Consider the following 18236-nt stretch of genomic DNA (forward strand, 5'->3'; position numbering starts at 1 on the left):
TGGCATTAGTTAGGCAATGTGATGAAATAAACAAACGCATGCACTGTAACGCGTGATTGATTTTTAAAATGCTTATCAGCCCATTAGGGCAGTTTGAGAAACCCTCCGCGTTCTACAGATACATGTACTACAGGTTACATATTAGGTGAGAATATACATATTTGTATATGTATTTGTATATGTTTGGTGTTAAGACATACGCATCCTGTTTTCCTCCCCGGTCGTACTGGGATGGTCTTCTGGCAACCTGCGGATGCTAGTGGGTTTCCTCCTCACTCTACCCGGTTTGCTCCCACCATAATGCTGACCGCCGTAGTATAGTGAAATATTCTTGAGTATGGCTTAAAACACCAGTGAAATAAATAAATAAATAACTTTACGACGTAAAAATATTATCTATACGACAACAGCCAAGGCTACGTCGGAAGGAGACCAGACCGTACAGAACATATCAGAACGTAGTCAGCTAATCTTACTCAGTCCGGTTGCAACTCTAATTGCGGTAGTTTGCCCAGGGTCTCCGGTTTCCTTCTTCCATCAACGTGAAGAGTAGAATATAAAAGTGAAAATTATCGAGTAATTTATTAGACACCAATCAACAACCGAATTTCTTAAATAGTTGGGGAAAATTATTTCTAATATTACTCTGTGTTGGTCGCTTACCTTTTCAGTTCAGTTCAGTTCGTGGAATTGTAGTTCTCGTGAAAGGTTTTGTACCTGTTTGTCGTTCTACGTTGTGTACTATTGTGATAACATCACAGAAACCGAGATACATACCGTGTCCACAGAGTATACTGTATATACTTAAACCCGTCCTCTTCACATGCAGATACGAGACAAAGGCCAATAAGATAACACGATATAAATCGTAAGCTGCGAATCTCAAAGTTAACCCTGAATCATAATCAGTAATATAGCCTCTTCTAGTCTAGTCGTTTGCATAGCGTTGTTATCTTGTTTACAACGGGACATGATAACATATTATCTAAACACGCTTCATATTTAATGCATATAAAGTTAGAGTTGCCTCCGGTTCGTTACTTTTTGTTTCGATAAAATTCGAGGGTACATAAGGTAAAAGACAGGAAAGCCTATCGTACGGATTATTAGATTTCCAATGTTTCTTGCTTAAAATCTATTGTTCTTGCCACAACTATTGTTTTCTCCTCTGAAAACTGCTTTTTATCATTTTGAGAAAAAACTGTGTATTACAGCTATTAACTTCTTACACATTTCATAACCAAATCGCTCGGGGCACCTGCTCGAGAATAAAACTTCTCCCACATGTATCCTGCAGCCGCTATATTGGAGAAGTATAAAAATCTAAGAAAAAAAACTTCTTCTTCAGAATCGCAAATCCTGTTTTACTAAAAATCGATATGCATGTGTAAGACTACTGTGGGTATAGGGTTTGCAAATTTTATTCAGATTGGTCCAGAAGTGTGGTTGCTCTCTATTGGTCGTTTAAGTCACGTGACCATCTATTTTTGAATTTTCAAAAACCAAGGTGCCAGTTTGATGAAGTTTGGTCTGATTATAACAAAACTGATTTTATGTTGCGTCACTTTCAAAGGTCACGTGACGGAAAACATTGGCGCTGTATGGCACCGTAGGAATGAATGAATGATTACGACTTACCGCCACATCGGCAATATTTCAGCCACAACGGCAATGTTTCAGCCACATCGGCAATATTTCAGCCATATCATGGCGAGAACATCTTCCACACAGTAGGCCGTGGATGTTGTCCAACATGACAGCGAGAACGTTTGAAATAAAACAAAGGTAAAGTAAACCAGTTAAATGAGCTGGAACTGTATGGCTACGAGTGATAGTTTGTTGTAAAATGCGCTTAGACCTTATTATATTCCGTGCTTTTTGTGGGTTTGGAGTAATTCTAGACCAGTGACGTCTTAACAAATTGCAATAAACATCACCGCATTTTTTTTTACCTAGTTCTGCTTAAGCCATGGTGTTAGCCGGCGCGTAATTTGATACTGTTTATGCATTTACGTGTTAGAATAAAATAAAACCTAGAAGTGAAGGCACAAAATTGACAAGAGACCGTATTTCACCACTTACGTGTGACCACTTGCCAGCTATCACACTGTCTTTACTTCTCTAATTTTTCTCTCTATGCTGTACGTCTTAAATATTTTACTAATGAAATTGTAATCAATAGCTCACCCTAGACAACAAAGCGTTTCTGCCATTGCCCCCAACCTACGTTCTTCTGTATGGCTATGATTGAACTGAACTATATTCTCAACTCAAATAGAACCTGTTTCATAGCAGAAGTGTTGACTTCTGTATGTAGAATACCATAAGGTCAGTGTCAACTACAGTAGTGTAGATATACATGCAATCGGTACATAGGCCGTATAGTCGGCAGCTTCAGCAGTTAAACTGTCGTCTGTATTAACAAAGCAGCCATTGTTACATCTTCATGATCTGAAACAGATACCCAGTTCATGCACACACCGTTAGCTTTAGTCTACCACATATGGTAAAAGAGCTCAGCAATTGGATGCACATGGATAATACAGAATAATAAACAGAAGCGAGACGCATTATTGTTGTTGTTGCTGTTGTAAACTTGCTGTGATTGAACGAAACGGAAAAGTCAATACGGGCCACGGTGTATCAGATTCATTCATACAGATCGGTTTTAATGTCACGCCACATTGCTGAAACAGTTAAGTGAATATTAACGAAGACCCATCTTCTCAAGGTAATTTCCACGTGCAGTATGGTCATTATCAAATTATGGATTTACATTTTTTTTGGACCGTATCACAAAAAAAAACGTGAGGTCTTTCGACAGGGCATAGTACTGATGGAAATTCAAATGGTCAGTCGTGGAAAGAGTGTCAAACAAACTTGTCCTGAAACAGACGCTAAAACCAGCGTGTAAAGACCGCTATTACTGCAATTCTTCTCGCTAATCTCTTTTCCTAACAGTATAAAAACTGTAACTGCTACACAGTTTTTACACACTGGGTCTGAGCGAACATGCGCAGGAAAATGTTTCTGTACAAAAATTTGAACTTTAAGCGTGACCTGTTTTGTCCGCCATGTTGATGTCAAAAGCAGAACCTTGTACAACTACAAAATAGGTGTTTAAGGAACAAAACTTACATGAAATGAAAGTTCCATCCTTGATCTACAAAACGGTTGTTTCTAAATTGATCTGACCCTAAAAGTGCGGGATTCAGATTTTGCTGGGATACGGTAATTTTCTTAAAGTTTGTATCAGTTTTCCTGTCCGTTAGCTGATTTTGACTGTTTTGATACAGAACTGTGAAGTGCAGCTGTAAGCAGTTTACACGGTTTTCCGTCATGTTGTTTGGGCTATACATCGGTTTTTAAAACAGTGACGTATATAGCCGCCATGCTGGAGATGTCCGAAAATATTACATGAAGCCTATGTCAAGAACTTCTGTTTCGATTGATATAAAATTAAATATGATATGAGCAACTTGTGGGAATACAACGTACTTAAATTCTGACATCGGTAAACAAAAATTGTGAGAGCTAGTCATTGGCCGTTTAAGTCACGTGGCGATCTGGGTTTTTTTGGGTTTTTTTTTTTGAAAATTGGAATCTAAGTAAAATTGATTTTGCCTTAAGTAACAATGCAAGGGAGCAGCATCCTGCATAATTTCCAAATTTCAGCGTGACCTACATTTGCCTCCATATTGTCGTGTGCAGAAATCGTGTAACCGTCTTCTCCAGAACGGCTGTTTTTTTTTAGCTGAAATTTGATATGCAGAGAGAACGTTTGAAAACAAATCAAGTTTCAGATGGTGCATTTAGCTGAAAAACTCTACACGTTCGATACTTTGCATATATACTATCCAAAAAAAAGAAACGCATAGGTGTTTTGTTTTATTTTAAAATGAAATAAATACATTTTGTCTTCATTTCATGAGCAAAATGTGTTTTAATATTGTTAATAGTCACAGTTAGCACACATTTTATTCCTCAAAACATTTCTTGGTTGAAAATGTTGAGTTTGGAGGCCGTTTTTGGAAGAAGTAAAAAATACAGCACCACACCGCATCACGTGCAGTCTTACACGCCGAACTTACGCATGGAAAGCATGCAGTGTGTGACTATAAAACCGCAACTTCGGGCCGGAAATCGGCGTCTTTCAAGTGGTGTTTTCAAGCTGACTCAACATGCCACGTCTTGACACTGTCACAAGAAATATAGCCATTGGAAGACTTCAAGCTGGAGAGTCCCAATCGTCCATTTCTAGGCGTCTACACGTCAGCCAGAGCACGATTTCACGGCTTGCTGCCCGCTACAACAATACTGGGACAACAAATGACCGTCGGCGTTCAGGTCGACCACGTGTCACTACAGCAGCCCAAGATCGCTACATAAGGGTCCTCCATTTGCGTGACCGTTGTGCTACAGCTGAAAGCAGAGCAGCCAGCATACTGGGACTGAGGAGGATATCAGGTCAGGCAGTGCGGAACAGGCTGAGGGAACATGGACTGAGAGCCAGGAGGCCCTATGTTGGGATTGTGCTGCGTCCTCACCATCGCGCCAATCGCCTCCGATGGTGTAACAACGTGACTGCATGGAATCTACGCAACTGGCGACGCATTTGCTTCATTGATGAGTCCAGATTCCTATTGCAGAGACGTAATGGTAGAAACCGGGTTTACAGACGTGCTCACGAACGTTATGCCCCTAACTGCTTATGCCAAGTGGACAGATTTGGTGGAGGGAGTGTGATGATGTGGGCAGCAATATCGTATACTGGTCGTACAAATCTTGTCCACGTTCAGGGAAATCTTACGGCCGTACGCTACCGAGACACCATCCTGCAGCCACACCTCTTACCTGTCATTGACGTTCAGCGGGAGTTGTTCGAGCAGGACAACGCCAGACCGCACACGGCACGTGTCACAAGGGACTTCCTCGCCGAAAACAATGTAAATGTGCTACTCTGGCCGTCCCGTTCCCCGGATCTTAACCCAATTGAGCATCTGTGGGATGAACTTGATCGACGTCTACGCCAACGTCAACCTCAACCCCAAACGCTTCAAGAGCAAGTTGCATGTTTGCAGGAGGAGTGGCAGAACATTCCCCAGGCCTCTATCCAGCGTCTCATCCATTCCATGACAAGGCGTGTCAGAACTGTTATTCGTGCCCGTGGTGGTCACAACAGATACTGACATTCCACTCAAGTGGGAGACTCATTGTGAGTGTCTTACCTCAAGTTGATGGCCTTGTTGTCTAGATATGGACCCTTCCTTAATCTGTGTAAAAAAATATTTGCAGAATAGCAATTCTTATTTAGTTATGCATAATTGAAAAGACTGCATCACCTCCGCAAAAAACCGGGTTATGCGTTTCTTTTTTTGGATAGTATATGTGACGTGACACATTTTTTAATTTAGTATTAAAGAAAAAGACCTGTAAAAATCGAAGTAGGTATCACTAAATAGACAACTTAAAACTATGCATATACATTCATTTATTTTTGTAACATTTTTTGTGGTTAGAACCTTTTTTGAGGTGAGATTTATAAACCATACTATGTGTTCAGGAACCCTGACGTAACACGAAATTGACCTAACTCTTATCACGATACTCAGTGTTAGAATAACTTTTTTACGCAGAAACAAAAAATTATTGAAATAATGTTTCCAAAAAACCCTCCCTTCTGGTGAACAGCAAGAAAAAATGATGATGTGACGTCAGAGTTCCTTAATACCGTCATTATGGCTCAGTGAACTACTTGATGTAGCTTGCGCTCCTGACTACGAAGCCGTTGATATTGTTTACATATCGCGCATAGTTCAGCAGATAAAAGCGATTAAAATGCGAAAAAGTGCATTTTTGATTGAAATGTGTCTGAGCTGTGTTGTTGTGCTTCAAATAATTAAAAAGGCGCGGATTTTGTATACTCGTATTCATATATGTAAAATGCAATATATACCGGCCAAGCTAGCACAGTTGGTAGACTTCAAAAGAGGAAGTTGCAGCTTCCTCGTTTGGCGTTCAGTATTAAGGGGATAGTGCAACTACTGTTTGATCCGTATCAGTATAATGGCTCGGGCGGGCGGCTTACTTGCCTTCGGTGCGGCGTCTCCGTGAAACAGCACGACATAAGAGCGGTGGAAATCCGCCCTGCACATTACATGCATTCTAAGGATTTCTTTGTCATATGACTTAAAAAGTGTTAAGCACGACTTTAAACCACAAGCACGCACGCACTCACTCACAATGCAATACATGTACATAGCCATCAAGGAGGAGCTTAGTGCTGCACACTTAACATTAATTGTATTTTGGAGAAAGTCTTATAGTTTACAATGCGTGGCAAGGACATCCCTGTACTTAGGCAAAAGCTGCAAATGCTGCGTGAAGACATATTGGAAGCCGTAAACTGTGGGCAGTTCTAGCTTTTCCTCGATCCTTTTCTCGCTGAAGTTGAGATGAGGTATTGTCTAAAATTTCCCTGATGTCACTTCTCAGATGAGCAAATCAGTTCGGAAACACCGTCAATTAATGATGATAATCTAGAATACTTGACCGCTTTAATGATTATGGCTTAACAAAACGTATTTAACGCATCAGTCATATCCCGGAAGAAGAGATTTAACCAGATTTAACCCATTGCTTCCTGTGTGAAAATTACAGCATCCATTAGAAAACCAAATCGGTCACAAAATAACCATCCCCGATAATAAATGAAATGGTTGAAAGTCTTTACATTGATTAAAAAGACCACTAAAATGGCTTTCCATATATTTATTCAACATGACACAAAACGTACATGTACTTAGCAAGTGATGTCCATACGTCGGCGAGTGAAAATAACCCGAACATTTTGGCTTATAAAACGAAACCACCCTGGGGTTTGACAACTAGTGGGACAGACCAAGTTCAGTACAGGTACAAACCACGCGAGAGTTGCGCGAACAGCAGTTTGTTTGAACATTTTTCATTGAATAGCAATTAGTGACCATGGTTTATTATATTGTATTTCACCTAATTCAAATTACAACCAGGTATAAAATTTTGCTGAAATCCCAAGAGTTATCCTCTAACAGGTGAAAATTAGAACCATTTCAGACCAAATAAAATTCTTTCACTACATTCATGTAGATAAAGACTTTCATCCTGATCAAATTCAACTGTCTGGCTGCTCCAAAGCGCAAAATTTTATGAAAATTATGGATGTGGAATTAAGAGCATAATCTTATAGCCTCAAAATTCAAAAGGAACGTTTTTAAGCGCATTCTTATTCTGTGATTTTAAAAACAATGAACAAAATATGCATCCCGTTTTCAGTATGTGCATCTTCTAATGTATCACAGAAATCTCTTTCCGCCTTCAGTAAAGCCTCTACTGAGTTACATGGTGTTTTGTACAGCTCGGTAAGACGTCATACATTCTGTGAGCTATACACGTAAAGCAGTGACGTCATACACTGTGCGAGCTATACACGTAAAGCACTGACGTCATACATTGTGCCAGCTGTACACGTAAAGCACTGACGAAGTGCCAAATGCACAGTTGGTTTCATTACATACATTACAGACTTACTCGTTTAAGCCACCTGTCCCCGTAATTTATTTCACTGTTGTTAAACGCTCTCCTCGAGAATTTTCACTTACAACTCATTCTTTGTTTCTGTCACATTGACTACAGCCGTGAAAATATGTTAATAAATATGTAATAGATGTATTTCATTGAGTGGCTTTGTCTAGCAATGGATAAATATACTCTCTGATTAAATAATACATACATACACATATATAGACTGATGGAGAAGCTTGGGTCAGATGAGTTATACAAGGGAGCTAATTTAACTCTGAAAACTGAGTCATATGACCAGGTCAGCAGCGCCATGAAACGCAACGGTTAAATTGTTGACTCACATAGTTTCTTGGAAATCTCACAGGATCTTGCATGGCTCAGCTAATCTCACCCCATGACTCAGTTTTCCGAGCTAAATTAGCTTAATTGTAACCTAGGGTTAACACCAGTCAAATTATAAATTTTATCAGGACATGAACATAAGCTTTCTGACAACAAATATCAACCATGAGATCAGTTGAGGCCTAAAGGCGGTATGTGCATTATAAGATATTAGCATTACAAAAATAATACTGGATATTTGTCGGTCTTATTTAACAATTATCCTATTTAAGAAAATCAAATGCTTTATGCAAAGTTTAATGTACTTTACGGCCTTCCAAATCTACAATTAAAAAGCTGTAATTGATTTACTAAGCCATCCTGTTTGGTATCCTGTGTGTAGTACTTCTGGTCCGTGCTATTTAACTGTACAAAACTGATACGGCACGAAACGACTAATCCCCGGGCAATTGTTTTCAGCGTCCGTATATTTACGTCCAAAGCAAAGACTGAATATTTGCGAGAAAGTGAAGCTTTATTTCCGTACCCCATGACCTTACGCCACTATCAAGGTATTCACTCAGTTTAAAGAGACGAAGGTGGAGATCAATGGAGCTGCCCGTTCCCTCTCTAATGTCTAATGTGATCTTACGGTGGGTTACCTGCCACATTAAACTTTCCTTTGAGGAGTTTTTAGTAATGTCAAGAAGGTGTCCGTCAGATGTTGTGACGTGCTCTGTGAGAACTATATGCATACGTTTCCCACCTAAAGGCATGTATATATACAAAAGCTCTATTGTTGTACATTTGGCACTTTTCTGGGTTTCTTCTGTCATGTCTGTGTAGCACTGGCTTCATGCATACATCAGCATGAGAGAATGCAGCTCCAAAGCTTCAGAATATCGCCCATACACCACGGTATAAACTATTAAAAGAAAAAAAAAAATTTGAGTATAAATACAATATCTTCATCTAGTTTGTACGAACTAAGAATTTATTTATTTATTTAATTCACTTTTACGATGTCGGCGAGGACTATTGTGGGAGGAAACCCGGCAGTGCCCGGGGGAAACCCAGGACCATCCGCAGGTTGTTGGCAGACCTTTCCACATATGGCCGGAGAGGAAGCCAGCATTGATTTGAACTCAAAGAGATCGCACTGCTAAAAGCCTTCGGGGTCATTGCGCCGCGCTGGCGTGCTAGCCACTTCGGCCCCCTTGTGAAATAGGAAGCAATGTTTAAATTGACGTATTAAAAGGGACAACCGCTACAGACCAGCTTTCCTTCGGTAACCAATCCAAAAACGCAACATTATAAATACAATATCCTGTAATAAAGACAAATGGTTTTGAAATATTTAAATGGTTAAGTGACAAAACATTCGATTACGTATTTAAAATACTCACCCTTGTTCATCCATGTGATATCGTGGCAGACGACCATCTCTGCAAACCAAATAATTCCATTTTTTAAACAAAATTACCTTCTTTTCCAATACACGATTTTTTCCATGCACATAACCAATGCTTGAAGAAGCACTTACTTTATTTTTTATTGATTTTGAAACAATTTGCCTGTAATTTGTACCCCTGAGTACACCGTCATGGGCGGTAGCAGCTATTCCCATCAAATGTAGCTTTCCAAACTAAATATATATAGAATCTCATTTCACTGTTAACTTTTGATTTTCTTACCTTGTATAGTTAAAGTTTTCGTGCCATTTCATGTTATCAGGGTTCCAGTGTATTGTCTTATACAGATCTCCTGGAGCCGTGGGCCTGGAAGGGGAGACAGCTATGGTCCGCTCAGAGGGGATCGCACCTCTAATAAAAGTCAATGAAAAAAATTGTTTTTGTGTTCCCAGATTGAACAATTTCATTTTTGTGGAGGACTGGACCGTGGCCGAGTGATTAATGCGCTTACCTTTCAATTACCAAAACACACATGCACCATGCCCCTGTAAGTTAAATCCCCACCGTAGACATGGAACTTAGATTCTCTCTTTTCACAGTTCATTTCGGTGAAATTCTTTTTTCTTTGTGAAGTCCAAGGCTTGGTGAAGATCACTTGCCTTTCACCAATATGGTATGTATTTCTGCACATCACACGCTGTAAAGCTCGTCATTAACATGCCAAAGCTCACTGGTTTACCACAGCCTCTCTGGTTTCCCTCGCACAAAAGAATGAACGCCGTCGAAGTGAAATATCCTTAGTGTCGAGTTAAACAATAAATAAATAAATAAAATAAATAAGGGGTACTACTTTGTCTTACCGCTGTCTGTTATACCATCGGGCACCCAGGCTAGAAACGGATTCTGGTGGAGTGTCTCTTCTCTCAAGGTACGGGGGTGGGGGAGGCCCCGAACGATGGGCAGAGGAATATTGTTCGGTGGTGTTACGCTCTAGGTAAGATGGCCGCCAGAGTCTGGTGCTGTACATCGGGTTGATTTCCGACTGGTAATAGTTATTCAATGGGCTCTCTGGTCGCTTCGAAATAGGATTTGTCCAGTAGAAGTCAGTTTCTGGTAGCTCTAGTGACCTGAAATATTTTACTTACGCTTTGAAAAGACACCTAATTGAAGTAAAATGGGACATCCCTAACTGAGGTAAACTGAGACAAGTTTGAGCTAAATTAACAAAATACTTAAAGACATACAGCATACAGTAAAACCAGAGCAGCGACGACAGTGTGATAGCTGGCACAGGGTCACACGTAACTTGTGAAAAACAGCCTCTTGTCAGTTTACCGCAGTCAGGGTTTTATTCTAACTGTTTATGTAAATGCAGTAACAGTAGCAATTCACACGCCCACTAGTAGCATGCCTGGATTTCACCGGTTACGTATGACGGACCATTTTCCAGCTATCAATCACTCTCTCGCCTGCCAATGGGTGGACCACAACATAACAGCATGACAACTGAATACATTTATTGTTAGAGTGTAGTACTTTCAGTTTTCTTATTCTCCTTAATTTTTGAATGGATTAAAGGCTTTATTTTCATGTTACCTGGGGCCATTTACCTACTATCATAATGGCGTGGTTGCTCTGACTTTGCCTCCTATCCTATAGTCCTTTTTTATTGTATATTTCACTGGGATATATTTCAGTTTTACGCGCGATGCTTCCCCATTGAAAACACAACCCCAGCATACCCACCTGTTTCTTCTCTTCTCTGCCTTCTTAACTTTCTTATAGTAGACTAAGCTTAGAGTAAGTATGATGAGCAGTACCAAGGCTGCAAACCCGCATACCACGCCGATGATGATCCGGGTCTCTAGCGTCAGCTGATCCCTTGATGACGGGCTCGCAGCAAGCGGAGCTGTAAAATATCAATAAATGAATGAATGATTATGGTTTAACGCCAAATCGGCAATATTTCAGCCTGTAAAATTAAAATAAAACTCAAAAATCAATTGCCTAAGAAGCACTTTCTGTAAGTGAAATAGGTGTTTTCAGCTCCAGTGAATGAAAGAAGGAATGATTATAACGTAACGCCACATCGGCAATATTTCAGCCATTTGGTGGCGACAACAGGTTTAAAACAAGAGGCACTAAATAATTTTCGATATTGTGATGAAAATAGCCCCCCAAAAAACAAAAATAGATAGACGTGTAACGCTAGTTAAAATGTACTAAACCATAGTAAAAATTTAAAAAAAACAACACAATATTTATATGATGTATAATCTAGAATACGCTGTAGTGAAGAAAGTTCAACTCTGCTGACGGCGATCAAGTTTTATGTGTTGAGGAAACCGATGGTGGGACACGGAGGAAACTAATAAAAGACAACAACAGTGTGGGTGACACCGCAGCATGGAGCTCAGGGCAATTACATTTACACATATATACGTGTTGCTTTCTGTCTGTTTCAACTCTTGCCGAATACGTGACAAGAGAAAAACACATGAGAAAATGTCAGTTAGAGTTAAAAGAAAAAACTTGCACAACTCTAAAAATCAACTGTAGATGAAATGTTAAAAAGTAGCCTTAAGGCCAAATTGTCAGTTTTTCTGTTTGGTTCAAACCTACTTGCATCTAGTCTAGGATATACCATGCAGCTATCCTCAGATAAGGTGACGATATATCTTAATTTAGTTTGCGAAAAATAATTCATTTAGTCTGCGAACAACAATTAATTTAGCCTGCGAACAATAATTGTTTGATTTAAGTCTTCATGTATTATTAGAAATTAACCATAAATTCACTACGTAGTTCAACTGTTTTACATGTATGTCAGGTGACTTCCTACAGTACGTCAGTGTGCCGGTACAGTTGTACACATGTACTGTTTATGTATGTATTTATGTACGGTATAAATGTAACTTTTTACATAATTCTTCTTAAATCATGTTGTTAGTGGGCGTGAAATCCATGCTACTATTCATGCATTTACAAGAACAGTTAGTAAAAAAACCCTAAGTGAAATTGATTAACAAGAGACAGTATTTCTCCGGTTATGTGTGACCATTTGCCAGATATCACGCTGTCGTCGCTGCACTAGAGTTTTCTCTTTGTGTTGTATGTCTTCCATTATATTTCACAATAACATCTGGGAAACGGGTTGTGATGCTAAACACACGAATTAGTGACGACACTGGAATTAAACGGAAAAACTTTGGAAGCTGTTGTAAAAATATACCTGTGCACAGGGGGAGAGAACTGCTCCAGGTGCCGTCCGATCGGCATTGGAGGTACGGTGACGATGATGGTTTTCGTGTAGATGCGAGACAGTCAACCGTGACCACTGTTCCTGCTGAGGTGTTACATGTGCTGAAGACTAGATGATCAACGTTCTTCGCGGACACAAACACTGGCTTGTCCACAGAGCACGACTGATTCCTGGGGCCTACAAGCGGGGGACACTCTGTAAACAGGTAGAAAAATACATATTACAGTGTTCCAGGTGACTGAGGTAAATTGACAAGAGGCTGTGTTTCAGTAGGTAGTTTGACCATTTGCCACCTATCCCACTCTTGTCGCTGTTTGGTCTTACTTTCTATGCTGTATGTCTTTAATTATATTTGCTACTGTAACATATTTTTAAAATATATGCTGTGATGGAATTTCTGCCACACGAACGCTTCAACTGCTTCATAAAATGCGCCCCAGAGGCCCAGGTATTATTTATTTATTTATTTATTTATTTATTTGAAGCGTGCTTTACGCCCCGGTCAAGCATATTTCAGTTATACGATCGCCGTTTACCTGATAGTGAAAGGAAACCGTACAGAGCCCGGGGAATGCCAGGTATTATCTAGTATAAGACACACAGGGAATTGATAGGTACCATTTTCTACCACAATTACATCCCGTCTCCATAATGAATTTACCACTGTTCTTATGCCATGCAAAAGTAATCTGTTACCAGTTTGCGAGAAAAAAAGACAGACACTCACAGACACGAGTGTTAGTTTCTAATGTATTAAAGTTAATGCACTTAATCTTTTTAATTACCATATATAACGACTTCTATTATAATATTTATTTATTTATTTATCTGATTGGTGTTTTACGCCGTACTCAAGAATATTTGTCTTATACGACGGCGGCCAGCATTATGCTGGGTGGAAACCCGGGTGAAATCCACAACCATCCGCAGCTTGCTGGCAGACCTTCCCACGTACGGCCGGAGAGGAAGCCAGTATGATCTGTTATAATACAGTCTATAACGAATTGCTTTCGTCTTAAAAACGGCGGTAAACAAAAGTTCGTCCATTAGCTGGTTACACTGTAGTGCAAGAGCTTGTGTCAAACGCAATAATAATCCACTTTTTGGACACTTTTTCCTGGTCGTGCTTTACACGTTACACAAACATAATAAACTGATTGTTAAAAATAGAATTTTAACGGCTAAGTAAAAAAACAGTTTGCGAGACGTAATTAGTTTCTGGCCGCAGGTCTTGAGCAAGATGCCTAACCAGAATAGTAATTTCCTATTTATATATGAAAGGCGGATATGTATTTTGCTTTCGTAATTTGTTAAAGGCTTGCTTTGGGCTAGTATAAACAGGATATTATTTTTTTAACGTTTTTTATTCACTGATTTTTAAGGAAAGGGAATAAGAAAATGTAGAAACTAGATGATTTCAGTCAGTACGTTAAAAGCAGACGTGATACAGAGGTTAAGGCCAAACACGAGTTGGAAATGCTTTGTTTATTCTTATGGTCTGAAAATTTAGTCATCCTAAAGAATGAATGTATGGATGTGGTTATAAATGCGCGGAAATCAGCGCAGAAACTCTAAATTGAAACTGTAACGAGCTATCTGTAAGGATTGGTGTCCAGATTTATCATTTATTCATAATTAGCAATCCCTGTATATATTGTTAAATTGAGTTCAAGAAAATATTGAAAAAGGGCCCATTAATTTGAGAAATATCGTATTTGAAGTCACTAGATAATGCTGCTGGTTTTATGCTTATATGCTTTTTTCCGCCAACACTCGGTAGTCTCCGCCAGGATACGTAATACAAGTTCAACTTTCTGAGCTGCCAGCGCTTCGCCATTTACTTCAATGTTAAAAAAAGCTACGACAATGACAACAAACATATCGAATTCCTCCGTGAAATGGTTTGCTGTTGTGCATGTGGGAGGTAGACTAAGAACACTGTAGCGTTGTTTTTTCAAATTTCCAGACGATTTGACCCTCAGAAAAGCGTGGATTTACAGCACAAGACGGAAAAACTTTGTATCCTCCGAAAAAAACAGCTCTCGTCATTTAGAAGAACACAACTGAACTCTGAAGATATGGTTAATATGGGGCACACAGTCAGCTAATCTCTGTACTCTAACGACGACGTCCAAATCGTACATGTATTTACATTGCAGACGACTATACATGCAAACCTATTCGGGAAGCCGACAATAGACACGCATCTGTCATCGCGGATACTTGTATGCATGAATTTAAAATACCTCGGTGACTAGAATGACATTTATTGTTTAGCGGACAGGGGAAAAGGATGGAAAATGAGTATCAAATTTTAACACACGAAATGTACAGTATAAAACAGGATAAGGCCATACCAGTCCCTATATTTCCAGCGTGGTTGGAAATCCCTGGACGAAGATCAAATTCAACGTCTGAAAACTCAGAACCTGAAGTCCGACCAGAGACGTAAATGTCATAAATCTGAACTTTTAACGTCGTCCACTAAGGGTTCGCATCGATGCTGCAGTATATTTGCTCCTGCGTAAATAGAATCTAATTACAAAATAACATCGTTTTGAAACGCATTCCCAAATAACCTGTTAAGCCGTGCTATTGGTTTTGATGGATTTAAAGGTGTCATTACGTTTCTCAGAAGCCCTCTCGGTAATACAGTGTTTAAATTATTATCTTATAATTAGGACCGGTGGTAAGATCTGGACGCAAATCTTATTAAAAAGCAATCCCACACATTTCTGACATCCTTTGATTTTCAAGTTTTGAACATTTTTTTACATTTAAAACTTTGAAGTGTTAAATTTAAATGATTTCTCATGACCTGAAAGGTGAATATTAATTCTACATGATTTTTTTCTCTTTAAATAGTAAACTATATAGCTGAAAATTTTTTAAAATTGTCGAAAAAAACAGAATATTTTGAAACACGGTAAATTATGTACTTAAAAACAGTAATGCTAAAACCTCTTTCTCGAAAAAAAAAAACAATTTCTAAATGATTAAATGCTTAGTATCACATCCCGTCTCCAAGATGTTTATTTATTTTATTCACTAGATTGTTGTTTTACGCCGTACTGAAGAATATTTCACTTGTTTCACGGCGGCAAGCATTATGGTGGGAGGAAACGAGGTAGAGCCCGGCGGAAACCCATGACCATCCGAAGGTTGCTGACAGACCTTCCCACGTACGACCGGAGAGGAAGACAGCATGAGCTGGACTTGAACTCACAGCGACCCCATTGGTGAGCTGCTCCTGGGCCACTGCGCCGCTCTGGCGTGCTAAACCCCTCGGCCACGGAGGCCCCCTATAATATGTTAAATATTGTAAAATTAATGCCAACATAGTAAATTGTTTGCAAACTGGACCAAACGTCATAATGGAGGATCTGTAACATTTGTTAAGTGAACACAAATGTTAACAGTGTCAGTTTTACATAGGATATTCTTAGATTACAACATCTTCTCATCATTTTATGGAGCTTTCAAAGCACCTTCTCTCCTTCACTTCTGCCAATTTTGAACTTAGCATCACTAAACGGGTTTTTTCAGTTTTAAGAGAGTAGTGAAGCTTATGAGAGTGCTTTAGCCATTGCATCCGGGATACGGTCGGGTTGATGTCGTCGTCCGTGATGAATTTACTAAGCAAACCAAACAGGACAAGGGTACACACAAGGAAATGCTGCAGGGCTTGCAGGTTTTTATGACATTTCTTTATATGTGTCTAGATTCTTATTGGCGTGATTAGCAAAGTCGTCATTATAACGGCAAGGAACAAGCCCACACTCTGACGTAATGTATGAAAACGACGTCTAATAAATTGCAATTAATATCACTGCATTTCTTTCACCTAATTCTCGTTAAGCCATGGTGCTAAGTGGCGTGTGTAAATAGCTACTATTCATGCATTTACATGAACAGTTAGAATAAAATCCTGACATGTAAATTGACAAGAGGTCGCATTTCAGACGTTACGTGTGATCATATGCCAGCTATCACACTGTCGTCGCTCCTCTGGTATTACTCTCCACGCTGTGCGTCTTTAATAATATTACTGTGTGGACCATACAGAGGTTTGAACTCAGATCCACCATTCCTCAATCCAGTACTATACCAAAAGGAATTAGAGAGACACTACTATTACCGCCACATGAGGTCGCCCGATATATATTTTTATACTGCTAGGGTTCAATACGACGGTCGCCGTCCTTCTGACAACAAGGCCCGATATAACATTAACTTTTGCTCCCCATACGGCGGAAGTGAAATGTTCTGAATATGTACAATAGACATGCGGTAGTGAGTTAGCATGAATATTATTTTAATATCTTTCCATTTATATAAACTCTATGAGGTGAGGAGAAGCAAATCTAACTTAGACGTACAGCATAGATAGTAAAACGAAAGCAACGACGACAGTGTGACAGACATACGGCATAGAGAGTAAAACCAGAGCAGCGACGACAGTGTGACGGACGTACGGCATAGAGAGTAAAACCAAAGCAGCGACGACAGACGACAGATGTAAATGCACAAATGTTAGCAAATTATACGCCAAAATGAAGGGCTATTTGGTCAATCCCATGCAGACAATCGTTACCTGTAAGTAGATCAATGTAAGAAAGAACGACTCTACATCTGTGACCACACAAATAATGTTCAAACTGTTAAAGACGTAGTGATAACCCAGCCTTTACAACAGCGGTCCATCGGTGTGCTAATTTGTGTTATTGCTGGCTGAATAACATAAACAATGTTGAAGTTAACGGTAAGGCCGAAGCAAGCACATAAAGTCGTTCCAGACTGTGTGATATAATTTGTCTGACTGCTCATGGCGGAGAGCAATACATGTCCACTCTATTTCTTTGAGGGGTATCCTGTGTGAAGTAATTGTAGGCTAAGCGTATTGTAGCTACCATGCAAACATATTTTTTCTACATCTTAGAAAGTTCTAAATCTTAGAATGTGTAGAAATATCCAAAGATACCCAGGTTCCTTCACACTAGAATAATGTTTCTTTACGTAACGTTAAGACAATTTATATATTAATATGTTACACGATGTGAATGGTGATTTCACTCATTCGCCTAAAACATTACTTATTCCTTTCCAAAACTCTGAAAACTGTTACCTCCTTCTTATTGCACGATCCCACCCTAATTTCGTACTTTATACAGTTTCTTAGTTTTGTTAGTTTGTGTTGAACGCCGTTTTGGGAATTGCCATTGCTATTATTGACGCGGAACGTCAATTTTGTTAGACAGCTGGTATAAGAATGTAAATAGATGCAAGCCGAAAAAAACGCCCTTCAGCAGGTATTTGATCAGCCGCAGCAGAACTAACGAGATTCCAGACCGCGATAATCTAGACAAAAGCCACCCCTTTATCCGATGTATCCTGCCCAGAGGCGAATATTCCACAGTATCAGCATTGCTGTAACAGATGATAGACAAATGTTCATCGTTAGTATCTTATCTCTCCTGTGCTGCATTTATGACAAATCAATTAACACTACCATGACGCGCCAGAACACTAAGCTCCCATTAGGCAATATATGTGTAAAGAAACATCATTATATCCACTTAAATCGCGCTAAGCCTTGGTAATCCGCAATGTTCCAGCCGTGAAGGGTATTATACAAAAGATGATCTATGAGAAAATATGAAGGGCAGTTTTTTTCCGAT

The 18236-nt window shown here is 39.4% G+C and overlaps 1 long non-coding RNA gene across 1 annotated transcript; it reads right to left on the minus strand.

The window, feature by feature from the left end:
• Positions 1-8015: 8015 nt before the first annotated feature.
• On the minus strand, positions 8016-9701 carry LOC135463221 (uncharacterized). The gene is made up of 3 exons (XR_010443547.1): positions 9579-9701; positions 9291-9329; positions 8016-8809 (listed from the first exon to the last, which is right to left on the minus strand). It is a non-coding gene; the product is annotated as an uncharacterized LOC135463221 (long non-coding RNA).
• Positions 9702-18236: the final 8535 nt, after the last annotated feature.

Source organism: Liolophura sinensis, chromosome 2, assembly GCF_032854445.1.
Source record: "Liolophura sinensis isolate JHLJ2023 chromosome 2, CUHK_Ljap_v2, whole genome shotgun sequence".
NCBI classification, from domain to species: domain Eukaryota; kingdom Metazoa; phylum Mollusca; class Polyplacophora; order Chitonida; family Chitonidae; genus Liolophura; species Liolophura sinensis.